This window comes from Ambystoma mexicanum, chromosome 14 (assembly GCF_040938575.1).
Source record: "Ambystoma mexicanum isolate Mex_15411 chromosome 14, UKY_AmexF1_1, whole genome shotgun sequence".
Lineage (NCBI taxonomy): Eukaryota > Metazoa > Chordata > Amphibia > Caudata > Ambystomatidae > Ambystoma > Ambystoma mexicanum.
In genome coordinates this window covers 351,015,886-351,031,679 of record NC_090940.1, presented here as the reverse complement: position 1 = coordinate 351,031,679, position 15,794 = coordinate 351,015,886, and the positions used below count along the sequence as shown (strand labels likewise).

At 46.0% G+C, this 15,794-nt stretch overlaps 1 protein-coding gene across 2 annotated transcripts in view; it reads right to left on the bottom strand.

Annotated features, from left to right (window-relative positions):
- Positions 1–15,794, bottom strand: part of LRFN5 (leucine rich repeat and fibronectin type III domain containing 5) — a 1,390,562-nt gene that overhangs the window by 89,792 nt on the left and 1,284,976 nt on the right. The window lies entirely within an intron of this gene.

Genomic DNA, 15,794 nt, shown 5'->3' with positions numbered 1-15,794 from the left:
TCAGTTTTTTTTTAATCCAGTACATATATTTTTTCCATATGGCCCAATGATTATTTAATGTCAAAACAACAGCAGTATGTCATACACTAATGTTGTATCAAACATGGTACTTAGAATGTACTGTTTTTGAGGGTCTAATAAAAAAGTATATGTAATATTGTTTACAACTAAAGCTTTTAAACTATCCTGCTTTTTCTACAGAAAATAAACCAGAGATTCCAGCTTCATAATGATATATGATATGGCATTTGTAACGCACTTATACACAAGTTTTTCAAGACACAACGAGGCAAGGAAGGGGGAACAGAGGAAGGACAGAGACAACAATCTTACTAGGCCAAGTGACATCAAGAGTGTGCAAATTGCTGGCTGCATTACCACTGTTTGTTGCCTTTATTATTTATTTATTGTTATTCATCTGTTTCTCCACTGCTTCGCACTTTCCACCCCCCCTTCCATGCACTTTTCCCCTCCCCCCTCTCCCATGCACTTGTGCGTTCTCAATGTCACTGGGCCTAGTAAGATCGCTGTTTTGTTCTCCCCTGTTCCCCTCCCTTGCCTTGTCACGCTCTGAAACACTTATGTACGAGCGCGATAGAAATAAAATATCAATCAATCAATCAAGTGCAGTGGATGGGGTAGGGGAAAAGTGCAAGGGGATATGGGAGGGGAAAGTGCTGTACATTGGATCAAAACAATAACAAGAAGTGTGTCAAGCAGTTGGCAGGTGCAAAGGTAAGTGCAGACAGCAGGTGTCCAAAAGTGCAGGTAGGGGGACTGTAGGGTTACAGATACAGACCCAAGTGCAAGTGTTGAGTGGAGGAGCGAAGAGCTCGAGTGGGAAGGTATTTACGAAGAGAGAGTTGGAGGTATTGAGAGTTGGAGGTATTGAGGACCCAGGCCCTAGAAGGCCTTGTGGACAATGCAGAGGGTCTTGAACTTAATCCTTGCAGCCACTGGGAGCCAATGTAGAGATGTTAGTGCTGGAGAGATACGATCCCTGGGCTTGGGGCCAAGGACAAGTCTCGCAGACCTGTTCCGGACGAGTTGCAGACGGCGGAGAGTATAAGCAGTCAGATTTAGAAAGAGGCTGCTGCAGTAGTCCAGCCTAGAGAGAACCAGAGCTCTAGAGACATAGAGCCTATCGGGGAAGGAAAGGAAAGGAAGAATATCTATGAGGAGGTGCAGTTGGTAGTTTGTCTTCTAGAGATGTCATAGATGTGCAGAGAAAAGGAGAGTTTGGAGTTGTAGATGACCCCGAGGGTCTTAACCTCACAGGTGGGAGCAGGAAGAGGGCCAAGGGAGGCCAGCCAGAGACTGACAGGAAAGGAGGGTGCAGGTGTGCCGATGAGGAGAATCTCCATTTTACTGGCATATAGGCAGAGACTTTGGCGACAGACCACTCCTGGGTAGCAGACAGAGAGTCAGAGATGAGAGAAGGAGAACAGGTGGCAGAGGGGAGCCTGAAAACAAGCTGAGTGTCATCTGCATAGTAAATAAAGGTGGAGCAGAGAGCGGCAATGCAGTGGCAGAGAGGTGCCAGGTACTGTTTGAACAGCCAGGGAGAGAGGTTAGACCCCTGGGGAACACCACAAGTAGGGAGTGAGATAGAGGAAAGGAAGGAGCCAAGTTGGACCTGGGAGGGTCGATCAGAGAGGAACAAGGTCCACCAGTCCAGGGCCTGATTGGTGATACTCAGGTTATCACAAAGACTATTGAGCAGGATAGAAGGGTTGACTGTGTCATAGGCAGAAGAGAGATCAAGTAAGATGAGGACAGAGAGGAGATTAGAATCAAGGTTAGAGAGCAGGTCTTCACAGATGTTCAGGAGAGCAGTTGCTGTGCTTCTGGCTGCTTTGAAACCAGACTGATAGTTGAGGAGAAAAAAACATATTCAGTGTGAAGGTTAAGTTGGGGGGTGGCCATCTTTTCCAGGAGTTTGCCCAGGAAAGGAGTGATAGAGATCGGGCGATAGTTAGCCAGGCAGGAGGGGTCGGCTGAGGATTTCTTGAGAAGAGGGTGCACAAGAGAATGCTTCACGGGGCAAGGGAAGGCTCCAGTGGCAAAGGAGTGGTTGCAGAAGTCAGCCAGGGCAGGAGCATGGGTGTCAATGTGGTCCTTGTTGGTTTTGGAAGAACAGGGAAGAACCTGTTTTGATGAGACTTACATAGATCAGACTTGTCTAGAAACCTTGTCAGGGGAGAACAGAGGAAAAGAATCGAAAGAGGGAGGAGAGGTGGCCACAGGGGGGCCAGAGGTAGAGGAGAGAGTAGAGAGTAGAGAGAGGGTGGACAGGATATCCTGGGTTTCAGATATGAAATGAGAAGCCAGGGCCGTGCAGAGGGCCTGGGAGGGAACAGGAGAGGTAGAGACTGCAACAGAATTGGCCAGCTCCTTGCAGATTTTAAAGAGTTTGGCCGAGTTGTTAGATGCCACAGAGATGTGGACCTGGATGTGGGCTCTCTTCTTAGTGTGTACAGAGAGCTGGTATTGCCTTTGGAGCAGGAGGCAGGCCAGTTTGTCAGAGGATGTGCAAGAAGCTAGCCATTTCCTCTCAGCCACCCTGCACTTGCGTTTCAGAGTGAGGAGGTCAGAGTCATACCAGGAGTTGCACTTGGCTTTGGGCTTCAAGCGGATCCTCATGACAGGGGCAAGAACATTAAGAGTATCAGAGATAGAAGAGTGGAGCATGGAAAGGGCTGTGTCAGGATGTGAATTAGCCAGAGGAGGAGGAGCGGGAGAGAAAGTGGTGGTGAAAGCCTCAACTGACACACGCTTATTGGGTCAGATGACTGAGAAGGTAGGTGGCAGTGCTGGAGTTGGTTTGGCCTGAGGGGTAGAGCAGGAGAGATGGGAGGTAAGGAGACAGTGATCACTCCAGGAGAGAAGGGGCCTGGGGGATAGAGAGGGGGAGGTCTGAGGAGATCAGAACATCCAGAGCATGCCCTGCAGAGAGAGTTGGGCCAGAGGGGAAAATAGAAAGAGACAGAGAGTCGCAGAGGTCACGAAAGAGTCCAAGGGAGGGACAGGAAGCATCCACGTGGATGTTAAAATCTCCAAGAAGGAGGAGTTGAGTTGTCGAGGCCAGGAGGGAGGCGGAGAGGTCTGGCGACTCAGAGAGGAAGAAGGTGATCTGACCAGGTGGCTGATAGATAGTAGCCATGGTAAGAGAGTGGCCAGGCGAGAGAGCGAGCCTGTAGACAATGCATTCGAAAGAGGAGCAGGCCTGCATAGGAATGACAGAGGCAGGAATCAACTCCTGGAAGATCAAGACTACACACCCTCTGTTACAGTTGGATCAGGGGCAGAGAGGATCTTGTAGCCATCAAGGAGGAGAGTGTCAAAGCTTGTGACAGAGCTGGCCATGAAACATGTCTCAGTGAGAACGTGGACATCGAGATAAAGTTCTTCCAGGAGGCGGCAGATATCAGAGGAGTGTTTGACAGCTGACTGAGAGTTGAGAGTGGCAATATGGAGATGGTTGCCAACCTTGAAAGACTTCCGGAGTGTGGTACAAATCAGAGGTACGCCCTGTGGAGGTGTAGAAGTAGCCCGAAGGGGAAAAGAAGAGGAAGGAGGAGAGGGCAAGGTAGCCAAGGAGGAGAGGGGGGAGGCAAGGAAGCCGAAGAAGGGAGAAAAGGGATAACATGAGAAGAAAGGAAATTGATGAAGGCACGGGAAGCGTCTATCAAAGAGGAGAAGGTTGGCCTGAGGGCCTTGGTCCAAGACAGTGTCATTCAGGTAAACATTAATGATGACCTTAGAGGAGTGTAAGGGGGCCAGGAGGGCCTCCCACCGGTGCCACCATTAATGGGAGAAGAAGAGAAAGGTGAAAGCACATGGACCATATGAAAAGTCCACAGGCCTGGCGAGGGAACGACAAAGAGGATGTCGGTGAGGGTCTGTCTGGAGGAAGCACTGGTATAGGTGTCAGCGATAGGGAGGCCTGGGTTGGAGACCTGGATGTCCTTTTTGAACTTCTTCCTACCAGACTTAGTGAGGAGAGCAGGATAGTCGAAAGAGAATCAGTTTGAAAAGATAGGAGAAACAGAGAGCAACATAGAGTAGGTGAGGGGAAGAGGAGAGATGGCGAGGGGTCGAGGGGAAGGATGCGAAGGTAGGGGGGAGACACTAGGGGAGGACACAAGGATGGGTGTAAGCAGATTAGACTGAGAGGGACCAGACAATAGTGGACGATTGAATAAGTAGACAACAGCTCAGAGGGAAGATCAGGCAGAAAACAAGGCAGTCCGGCAAGCAAATCAGGTTACCAGGGCATCAGCACCAGAGCAGTCATTAAAAGGAGAAACTAGAGGAGGGTGGAGCACAGCAGAACACAGAACAATATACAAAAGAACAAAGCAGTCGACAAATGTAAACCTAGAAGAAGGAAGAATGAAGCAGAACACAAAGCAATACAATGCAAAACAGGGCAGTCAGTGAGGAAGAGCAAAGGGGGCCCATGGGTACAGGAGGCTGAAGAAGGGGGGCGTGAGGCACACACGATAGGGAGTTGCGAGGGACCAAATGGGCTAAAGGCATGCAGGCTTGAGCATGGCCGAGGGTGGAGAGGGCGCTAGAACACACGCGATCGTGGGATTGCGAGGGACAATGTAGGTAAGGGAGGTGAAGCGTGAGTGATGCTAGGATGGAGGTGGCGAGGGCACGTGTGTAGCAAGTAGGGATAGAGTGGCATGGATGGGTACTTGATCAAGGAATGCGAAGGGCAACGCAGGGAAGGGCAAAGCCTCTGGTCCTTGGCCAATGGGGCTGTCACGGCAGGGGGTGGCTTGGTTGGCCATCTTAAAGGGCCTGACAACCAATGGGAGCACGGTGGAATGGAGGGGGAGCGGGCACACACACGCTGTGGCATGAGTATAACACTTTTACAAATGCACAACTTACTGTGCCTTTCTCCACCCCAACATCCGAGAAATTGACATTGGCGTTGACTGATGATGGTGGGGATGGCCTGTGGGGACAGAAGGAGTAAACACATGTTGGTGCATGCTTACCTGCTGTCTGGGCAGGGGTTCAGGTCCTGGGTCCTCCTGTTCCAGACAGGTCCAAACAGGAATTGCCCTTTTCTTCGACTGCCCTTTGCTTTGGCCACCCGGGTGGGAGACACCCTTAATTGAAGAGTTAACAGCAGAAAGGAAGAGGCAGTGCTAAGAAGGTGTGTGGTGTTTAGGTGAAGTGACCTAGATCCACTTGCACCTGCTCCCCATCTGCAAAGGAAAAGAGGCTTGAGGGCTGCTTAAGTAGTGAAAAAGAGCGGCAACCAGGAAGGCACCAGGTGGGCGGTGTGTAAGCCAGGTGACCTAGATCCACTTGCACCTGCTCCCCATCTGCAAAGGAAAAGAGTCTGGAGGGCTGCTTGAGTAGGGTAAAAGAGTGGCAACCAGGAAGGCACCAGGTGGGCGGGGCTTAGGCCAGTGATCTAGATCCACTTGCACCTGCTCCCCATCTGCAAAGGAAAAGAGGCTGGAGGGCTGCTTAAGTAGGGAAAAGAGTGGCAACTAGGAAGGCACCAGGTGAGCGGGGCTTAGGCCAGGTGACCTAGATCCATGTGCACCTGCTCCCCATCTACAAAGGGAAAGAGGCTGGAGGGCTGCTTAAGTAGGGAAAAAGAGTGGCAACTAGGAGGGCACCAGGGGGGCGGGGCTTAGGCCAGGTGAACTAGCTACACTTGCATCTGCTCCCCATCTGCAAAGGAAAAGAGGCTGGAGGGCTGCTTAAGTAGGGAAAAAGAGTGGCAACTAGGAAGGCACCAGGTGGGCAGGGCTTAGGCCAGGTGAACTAGATAAACTTGCACCTGCTCCCCATCTGCACTATAAAACTAAGAAACCAGAGCAATTATAATCATATGCATATTCTATGAGCACTATCCTCAATTGTACTACAATCATAAGTACCATACACAGTTCAATTGCATTATTGCTCCATACTACCAGCACTTTGTACTCCCAATACATTGCCTATAATTACTATACACATATTACTACTATGGTGGTTGTGGCCAGTGGAAACATTCTTGGGCCGTGTCCTGTTGCCATGCCCCGCCAGAATCTGGCCACTGGCCTCAACCACCACAATACAATTAACTATGTAAGAAGTACATACAATACACCATCAAGTGAATAACACTCACCCTGACCCCTTGCAATCAAAATAATGTCAGCAGACCCCGAAATTGAACACGGACTTGATGGCATTTCCCAATCCTTTTTACACCTATAAAAACAGCTCTACAATACCTTAATTCCACTTCCCTACAATTTCTACGCCCTCTTTCAGCCATCAAATAACCCCAAAAGTATTTACCAAGCTGCATGTTCACGACACTGTCTGCAAACTACGGTGGTGTCCGTGGACAGCTGCGGCACCCACCAACACTTTTTCCACCTACAAAAATAGCCCAATATCATCTTTTTTCCACCCCCCCCACCCTTCCCAGCTCCTCTTTCCACCATCAAATAACCCAACATGTTTTTTCTAGACTTTTTCCCCAGAGCACTGTCCATGGACACCAGCGACTGTCTGTGGATCCAACATGGCGGGGCGTTTTCAAAAATATGACACACCTACGCTTTTTACCATCCAGTCAGGGGGCGTCCAATGTCAGTGGATCTCACGTCAGTCCCTAGATCAATCAAATGCCCATCCGCAGACAGAACAGGGAAGTGAGTCAGCGGACCGAAACCAGATATCACATATTTTTGATGACCTACTTATTGGTCATTTTAAAAAGAAATACTGGACGGATTTACACCAAATTTACAAAAACACACTTTTGCCACCAAGCCACCGCTCCTGCTGCACATTTGGTGAAAATACATCCACCGATTTGGGCTGTGGACGTGAGCAATTTTTTTTTCCATTGCATCTTTGGGGAAAGCCATACATTAAAACACATGTTCATTTCATTCACTGCATAACAAAAAAATTACAAATGTTCTCCCCAGACAACACTTTTTATATAACTACTCTGTGGATTATAGCACTACATCACCAACACTTCAGTAGCATTTATGCAATCAGTGTTTCTATTTTCAAGATACGTTGTTCATACATATCTTTATTCAAAGCACTCATCATGTTCCAGTTCTTAACCTTTTACTACCAAACCTTCATCAAGAGTGTACATAATTTCCAACCACATGTAAACACACAATATGATTCAGAGGAGTATTCTAATGGAAAGGGGAGTTTTGACTTTTTTTTAATATTTCGGACGTTATCATCTTCTTTCCTCAACTCTAAATTCACACATAAATAGTTTCAGTAGAAATCTGCGTGTGACAATGTCTTTGCTTTTACTTATAAGCATATAAAGCCTGTTTGTATTGTATTGTATTTGTAATTTTTTGAATTTATAAAGCGCCTTTCGCCAAAGGTGCTGAACAATTAAAGAGTATCCAAAAAACAATACAATTCAAAGTGATATAAATTGAGCCTAGGTAGAAGTTACATTAGCAGAGAGAGAGAGCAGAGAGTTTAGGAAACAAGAGACGATAGAAGGTAGAGTTTACGATTTTTTTTGGAAGTTGCAAAGAGATGTGGAGGAGCAAAGTGAGAGGGGAAGAGCATTCCAATGTTTAGGAGCGAAAGACAGTTTAAAACAGTAGAGTGTAGAGCAGAGCGAAAGAATGCAAAGCGGTGTGTATAGGCGCGTTATAAATACCATATCATATTAGTGAAAGATCAAGGTGTCATCAGCATATAAGTAAAAAGAGAGATGGAAGGGAGAGTTGAGGGCAGAAAGTGGAGCACCATAAATCAGAGGCGTAGCCAGGATTGACTAACATGTGGGGCCTGAAGCTAATGTAGTTGGGCCCATTGCATTGACATTAACATATGTAAATGCCCACACAGCACTGCCGAGTGGGCATTTACAGATTTTGGGTGGGCCTTGCCCACTCAGGCCCTACCCTCTCTACTCCTCTGCCGTAAAGGGTGAAAAGCAAAGGCTCGAGTACCGAGCCTTGCGGACACCATAAAGAAAAGAGGGTGTTGGAGAAGAATGTCCAGGCAAGGTAACGAAATTGGTCAGTTGTGAAAGGTAAGAGCGGAACCATTTGAGAGCAGGCCCAGAGATACCCATAGTGGAAAGAGGGGAAATAAGAGGAGAGCGGCCCACAGTGTCGAACACCGCAGACAGATCGAGGAGAATATAAATAGAAAAACGTTTAGAGTGGCAGGCTTTGACGGGAGAACTGGAAACATGGAGGAAAGCAATCTCAGTGGAACGAGAATGATGGAAACCAGACTGAAAAGGAGGCTGAAAAGAGTGAAGATTCAAATAACGGGTTACCTGGGTATAGGCAGCCCATTCAAGAATTTTGGAGAGAAAGGGTAGAAGAGAAATAGGGTGGAAGTTAGCAGGAGAAGCTGTGTAAAGAGAAGGTTTTTTCAGGATAGGGAGAATAAGTGAGGGAAATCAAGAACGTACGAAGGAGGAGTTAATGAGAGAGGTAAGGTATGGAACAACATGTGTGTATACTTGAGGGATAAGAGAAGAGGGGAGGGGATCAGAAGGAGAGGCAGTAGGATGAGCACGAGTTATGAGGGTAGAGGTGTCATAGTCAGTAAGAGGAGATACTGATGAAAAGGAGTGCTGTGATGGAGCAAGAGATAGAGGAGGGGAAAGAGTGGCAGAGCGGGTGAAAGCTAGACAAAGGTTAGCTACTTTAGATGTAAAGTAGTTTGCAAAATCAAACTGGTGTTGGAGGTGGGGACACCTCATTGGTTGAACTGAGACGAGGAAGAGTAGGACTCGGGGTAATTAAAAATACAAGTAAGTAATTTGGCCTTTTCCCTGCTGTTTTTCCCCTCCCAATGAATAAGGTAGCCACCTTATTTAGGCCAAACATGTATTGCATCCGTATTGCCGAATAGTCTTTTATTTTGTCTCTCCAGTCATGGGATGTGTGTTAAATTGATGTATGAGTGAATTACATGGGACCGACCACGGCTTGGACCGCCATCCCTACCTAACAAGGACACTCTTAGTGAACAAGTGACACTCACATCATGTTGCCAGGTTATTCCAAATGTAGTGACAGCTGGCGGATGGCGATCCATGTGTCAGAACAGGAAATCATGCATTATCACAATTGATGGACACACGCTACTTGGCTCTGTGAAAATATATAATCTATGTGCTTCAGTTAATGAATGCATGCTTAACCAGTAACCTATGTGCACTGAAATGCTAAACATGCTATTATTTGTTGATGCCATATTCCCTGTGGTGAAATGGTACCTTGTGGAATGTTAGTAATTACGAACAACTTTGTTTTTTTCTTTGCCAAGGATAGTTTGAACTGACAGTGAACCGGTAGTGGAAGAGTTAAGTTACATTTCTGAAGTGCACGGTCAGCTAGTGCATATTTCCTTAGACTGTACATATATTTCGCTTACAGAAATAACCGCCGGTGGTGAAGGCATCCGCTCTTATGCCACCATCATCACTTTGTAAAGGAGAACCACTCAAGTCTGGAGCCGGGTCTCACGAGAGGGGCGCTGATGTCAGAGCGCAATTGATCTTCACGGGTCTGAACATGATAAGGAGAGCATTATCAGCAGAAAACCTAGAGCCTGTTCGTGGCACGAGGAGCATTACTACAATCGATGGGAGGGTCTCTGAACATCATTGATATTTGCCAAAGGCATTCTGAGGCTCTCTTTCAGCATTAAAAAAAAGGAGAGCGCTTTGTAATTTGGTAATTTGTCAGGAATGCTGAGCTTCACAGTCTGACATTTAAAGCAGAAGACTCTGTTACCGATCAATCCCACTCCTTCGATGAAGCCAAGTTCCTGGAGACAGAGGCGCTTTGTAAACACATCTTTGTGGGTTACTTATCTGAGGCAGAGGGAGCTGGACTAAAATCGAGGTTGAAGACTGTGCTTTTCGTGCCACTACGAAACATAGTCGCAAAAATGCCTCAATAAATGCACATTTGAGCCACAAAATGTGCTTTCTTATGCCGTAAAATATTTTGCAATGCCCTAATATCCTGGAGGTTCTGTCTTTTGCTCCGGGGCAAAGTTTGCCCTAGTGAATTTAGTAAGGCTCTCCTTTCCCATTTCTCGGTTTACGAAATATACCTTTCACCGGAGAAGAGATGCTCATTTACACAAGAATGTTCTGGCACAGAAACACAACAAATAAAAAATGTGCATGGGTCACAACGAGTTTCGCAGAAATGCCATATTTGAAACAGTCTGTGTTCTAACCCACTGTAGAATTATGAGTTGACGCAAAAGCATTGTTGCATGGCTCGTTGCCTACGTGTTATTACCACATGCAATATGGTTATAAAGCTCTGATTTATTCACAACTGCTTCTGATTCCTCCGGTTAGTTGACCAACCACATGCAAATCAGTCTTGGTCGTGGCCATACCCTCTCTGCATAGGAACATAAGCAACATTTAGCAGCGGTGATGCTCATATACTATAAGGCTAGTAATATCACCTGCCTTGAAATTTGATTTACTATAAGTCTACTGTAATCAGAGCAGCCCTACTTGTGAGCTGATTATATGTTTAAGCGACCAACCCTCAAATCGTATTTTCTTTCTTTAAAAGACGAACAGCTCTGTATTCACCCAGATTTCTGGCAACTCCTGAAACAACAATGCTGGCCTCACATAGCACTACTAAAAGAGACTTTCCACCCACCAGCAATATATGTCAAAATATGGTGGAGCGCAGATGTCTTCTGAATAATGCACAATCAACCGCCAACCACTCATGTAATCTTTCGAATATTCTCTCTTAGGAACGCATTGGGCCTCAAGTCTGCCTGTCTGGAAATAAGGGTGTCAGAAGCAACGTACTGCCACCCTTTCCGGTCCGCCAGACTACGACTCTGCTTTCCTGCCTGTGCGCCCGGCAGGTCTGAGCTGCCGGGTGCAGCGGCCCTGGAAATCAGAGTTGTCACGGAAGCACCGGCACCATTAAAGTGCATTCAGGTCTCCTAGGAGACTACGCACAGGGAGTTTCGGCACCTCCGTCACATCCTGTCCACCCCAGACCCCCTGGCACCAGAGGAGGGCTTCAGCACTGAACCCCGCCAAAGGCCAATGAACAAAGGGACTTTACTAGTCTCTGTAAATTTACTGACCCAGCACACACTGGGCCTCATTACGATTTTGGCGGTAGCCATGCCGCTAGTGGCGGCATGGCTGCGCCAAAATCGGGTCTGGGTCCGGATTCCCAGAATGGGAAATTACCGGGCCATTCCTAGTTCGGAGAGCCCAGTAATTCATCCCTCCAGGAAACCGGGCCCGGACCTTCCCCATTCCCATTTCAGCCCCCATAGGGCTGAATGGGAATGGGGGAGGGAGCAAACAACAGGCTGATTACGAGCGGCCCGTTGTTTGCTCCCTCTTCCCCTCGCAGGACCCGGTAAGCACACCTGGTTTGACCAGGCGTTACTTACCGGGTCCCGTGAGGGGAGCTTGTAATGAGGCGGAACGGGTTTAATGGGTCTGTCTCCTTTAGTCGGTCCCGTTAACCCGTTCCACCTCACTTGTAATGAGGCCCACTATCTTACTATAGAGTGCTGGAGGGGTTGCCTAGCTTCCCCTGAGTCAAAACACTCATGTAACAGTCAAATGTTACCCTTTCCTACTTTAAATGGCTGGTGGCAGTGGTTTAGATCAAACTACCATGATTTTTTCAGACCGCTAACAACGGTAGCTAAAAATCGGGTCAGCCATGTTTTTCAATATGGCGCCCAAGACCTATCTGTAAAAACAGACTCCGGTCGACTTTTTTCACCATTTCTTTTAGGAAAGGTCCTTCTTGTGTTTGTCTCTGTGTGCCAAACCAGGTTTGGTCCCTTTGTTTTCTGGCCTTTGGTGGGCTTCAGTGATGAAGCCCTCCTCTGGTGCCAGGGTGTCTGGGGTGGACAGGATGTGAGGGAGGGGGCCGAAACTCCCTGTGCTTAGTCTCCTAGAAGACCTGAATGCACGTGATTGGCCGGCTGGCTGTCCGGCAAGGAGAGCCACCCTGCTGTGTGAGTGACAGCCACACTGGAATAAATGGGGGAAAACTGTTCAAAACCAGGTCTCTGGGACTTGGAAAGCAGAGTCGACCACTGGAACGAAATAACCAAATACGAGCTGAAGGAAGAGTACTGCTGCAACTCCTGGACGACCGGTGAAGCCCTGCTGCAGGTCTGAATTGCCTGAAATTCCATCGACAGAGAAGCCCTTCAAGGTTAACTTCTTCCCTTGAGTTTGGTGGAAACAACCAACTCGCAAGCCACCTGGACATCGTCCCCATCTGGTTGAATTTTCATCACAGTGCTGTTAAAAACCGGATAGTCAGAGGGATGGAAACCAGCTCGTGGACTTTAAGGCACTCACACCTTAAACCGACGTCTTGCTAAAGCTTTTGGCTTCATCTCTTGGAAGTGCAGGAACCTCCCGACCTCCTCTTTCTTGTACCTACGACTGGAGCTCAGGAACAGCGGGATCTGCTTGAACTGCCAGGAACAACTCCCTCAGCTACAGCTCTTCTTCATTGAAAAGGTACTGTGCAAACGTGGTCTGGAAATCTTTTCGGCCATCGAGAAAGTTCGTGAAATTTGGGGGATTGTCAATCGGAATAGAATAAGGAAAGGTCAGGGGTGGAGTACCACCTTTATAAGAAGATTTAATTAAAACAGATACTTTAAATATGCATTTTAATTCTGTTTGTTCCATGTTGTTTGCATATGTGTGTACTGTTCTGGGACAGAGATACTGTTTGTGAAGAAGTCGATAAAATGGGTGTTCTTTTGGCCATATTTTATCAAATCAAATATCATATGGCTCTGACATTCCTCATTTTTGGGATGATTTTTAAAGCATTTATAGATGCTTTTCATATATCCAAATAAACTTGTTTGATTGATTAAAACATTTAGACGTGCAATGTTTCCATGTTCAGACTATCCAAAAGCTGCACATGCTAACTAGAAGTCCCAATTTGTGGATGTTTAGGGAAAACTGCTCAGTTGCAATTCATGAAACCACAAATCATAGAACTAAGACCTGTGAAAACCACTTTCGAAATTAAGTACATTTTTGCTTTTTAACAACTTTGTTTTGCGCACGTATAGGAACATTATCTATGGGCCTTTACATTGACAAGTTCAGGGACATCTCCTCTATAACTTTACCCTTCATACCAGTTGGTCCCAACTTGGCAAAATAATTCAATATACATAAAGCACATGTTTAAATATTCTTGGATGTGGAATTCATACAAGTTACATTTTCTAGAATGTGTGTTGACGTTTTAATAAATGACAAAAGACACATCTAAAAAAATTAAAATTATTCTCAAATTGAATTATGGGGTATTGGGATGTTATGTCCTTCTACATAACATCCTTGAGTATTCAAGTAACTATATTATTGTTTCCCAATTTCTTCATAGAGATAGCATGCTGTACATTTTTCACATAGTTCATACACCATCACAAATGTGCCATTATTTAGTACTGTAATTGGCAATGGCCCTCATTACGACCCTGGCGGAGAACCATGGTGCAATTTGCACCATGGTCCATGGCGCTAAGCTGCCAACTCCGCCATGGTGGTTGGCGGACTTACCGCCCCATTCCGACCTTGGCGGGGCGGTAAGTCCCCAATCCCCATTTACCCTTCCCCATTCCCATTTTTGCCCCATAGGGTATAATGGGAGTGGGGAAGGCGTTAATTACGCCACCGTAAATTACGGTGGCGTAATTAACAACGAGTCCCGTAGCGCCATGGATTTTTCCGCCTGCAAAAAGCAGGCGTAAAAATCACCATGGCGCTACGGGAACTCGTAGTCTGGCGGAAAGGTACGCCATGCATTACGCCGGCGTAAACCCCTTTCCGCCAGGGTCGTAATGAGGTCCAATGTCTGTACAGGGGATCTCTAGAGACATGACAACACTCTTGCTTTGTGATCATGGCAACACTGTTAATAGATACATGTTGGTTACAGAAAGTGTTTTTGATTTCTTGAAGTATTCTCCAGACAACAATCAAACATCTTATTTCTTTGGTATCTCCCATATTTACCATGCCTTTGTATCTTAATCCATCTGCTTAAAAATGCATTACCGCCATGGAAGGAACGGACACAGCCAAATACAACTGATTGTTTCAACAACCACTAGATGTAAATTAACACCACAATTAAAGCGGAAAAGAACATTTTAGCCAAGATGGCCTGCTCGAGATACATAATGAATTCAACTATACAGAAATAATATTGGATACCTTGTAAAATTACAAGACAAACCCCACAGATGTCATCTTTATGCAAGTAAAGCCTGCCAACCGATTAGAGAAGTTGTTAAACATTGCAGTGTAAAGCTGGACTCCTTCCTAGTCTTTACCAAAGAACTGAGCATCATACAGGCTACTACCTCTTCAGAAGATCATTATACTAAATCATATCGAATCATAGTTTAAAACATTGTTATGCCTACTCTGGTATCTCCAAACCCAAATGTAATCACAGTTCATGAATTAGGACATACGCCCTTCAATCTCTGAATCAAACTGCTGAGAAGGAGAAAACATACCCAGTAGGATTATAATTTCAGTACAAGGTGGGAATGTACACATTATGAAAATCAAACAAATCGGCATCATCCACTGTAATACAGAAAAAACAGTTGTTAAATGCCAGGTCCTTTATTTTTGGATTGGAAAAGACCTCATTACGAGTTTGCCGGTACAGTAACAACGGTACCAGTAAGCTTGCCGGTACCGTTGTTACCATACTTGCAAACTACGAGTTCTGCTCGCGGGTGCCTTTGCAGCCACCTGTGGTCGGACCTTGTGGCCATACATGCACCCGCGAGCAGAACATGTTGATAGCACCAGTACCGTTATTAACGGTACCCGTGCTACCACCTTCCACATTCCGCTTGAGCCCTATAAGGCTCAAATGGGAATGAGGAAGAATGTTTTCCAGCACCCAGGAATGGGCAAATACCGGGTCCAGCAAGGCCGTAATGACCTGGTAATTGCCCATTTCTGGGCACCGGAAAAAAATGCAACTCCGGCGGCAGCCATGCCTGTTTTACAGGCACGGCTACCACCAGGGTTGCATTGAGGCCCAATGTATGACAACACCTGGCTACAATTTAAATATATTTATAATAAAAAAGTAGAATAGCATCTTTGACATGCCATCACCTGATAGATCGGCTGCTACATGGCCCTTTTATTAGAGGCAATTCCAATGTTCATGTCTTGAATACGACCATCGCTGTGCACTTACAATTCATAACCACTACTCTGCGTTTTGAACATTTGCCTATATATAGGTGCTACATAAATAAACAATACCAATACAAATACAAATACAATACAAGGCCCTACCTCTTTAAAGTCTCTCCTGTAACGAGAATGATTTATTTTCATGAAACAAGCTCTAACGAAAGGTCTACTTTAAACAAAGATACACATTTGAATAAACACATATGTGGCCAATCTTTTTGATATATAATAGGTTTTGAAAATATTTGATAGATGGCAGTGATTTATTTCGAACATAAATGTGTGAAGTGTGTCAAGTGACAAAACAAGACAATATTCAGATCCTCCTTTGAAGTTTGGCAAGGTGTCCAGAATGGTGGAAAACAACCTTGAATTTAGCAGTCTAATTCTAAAATAAAGGACACAGACATATATCAAGACTTTGTGAAACAAACACAGTTAAAGAATGTGGGGAAGAGTGAGAAAGAAAGAGAGCAGCATTAATACTTCAAACCTGCAGATATATTTGATTGTA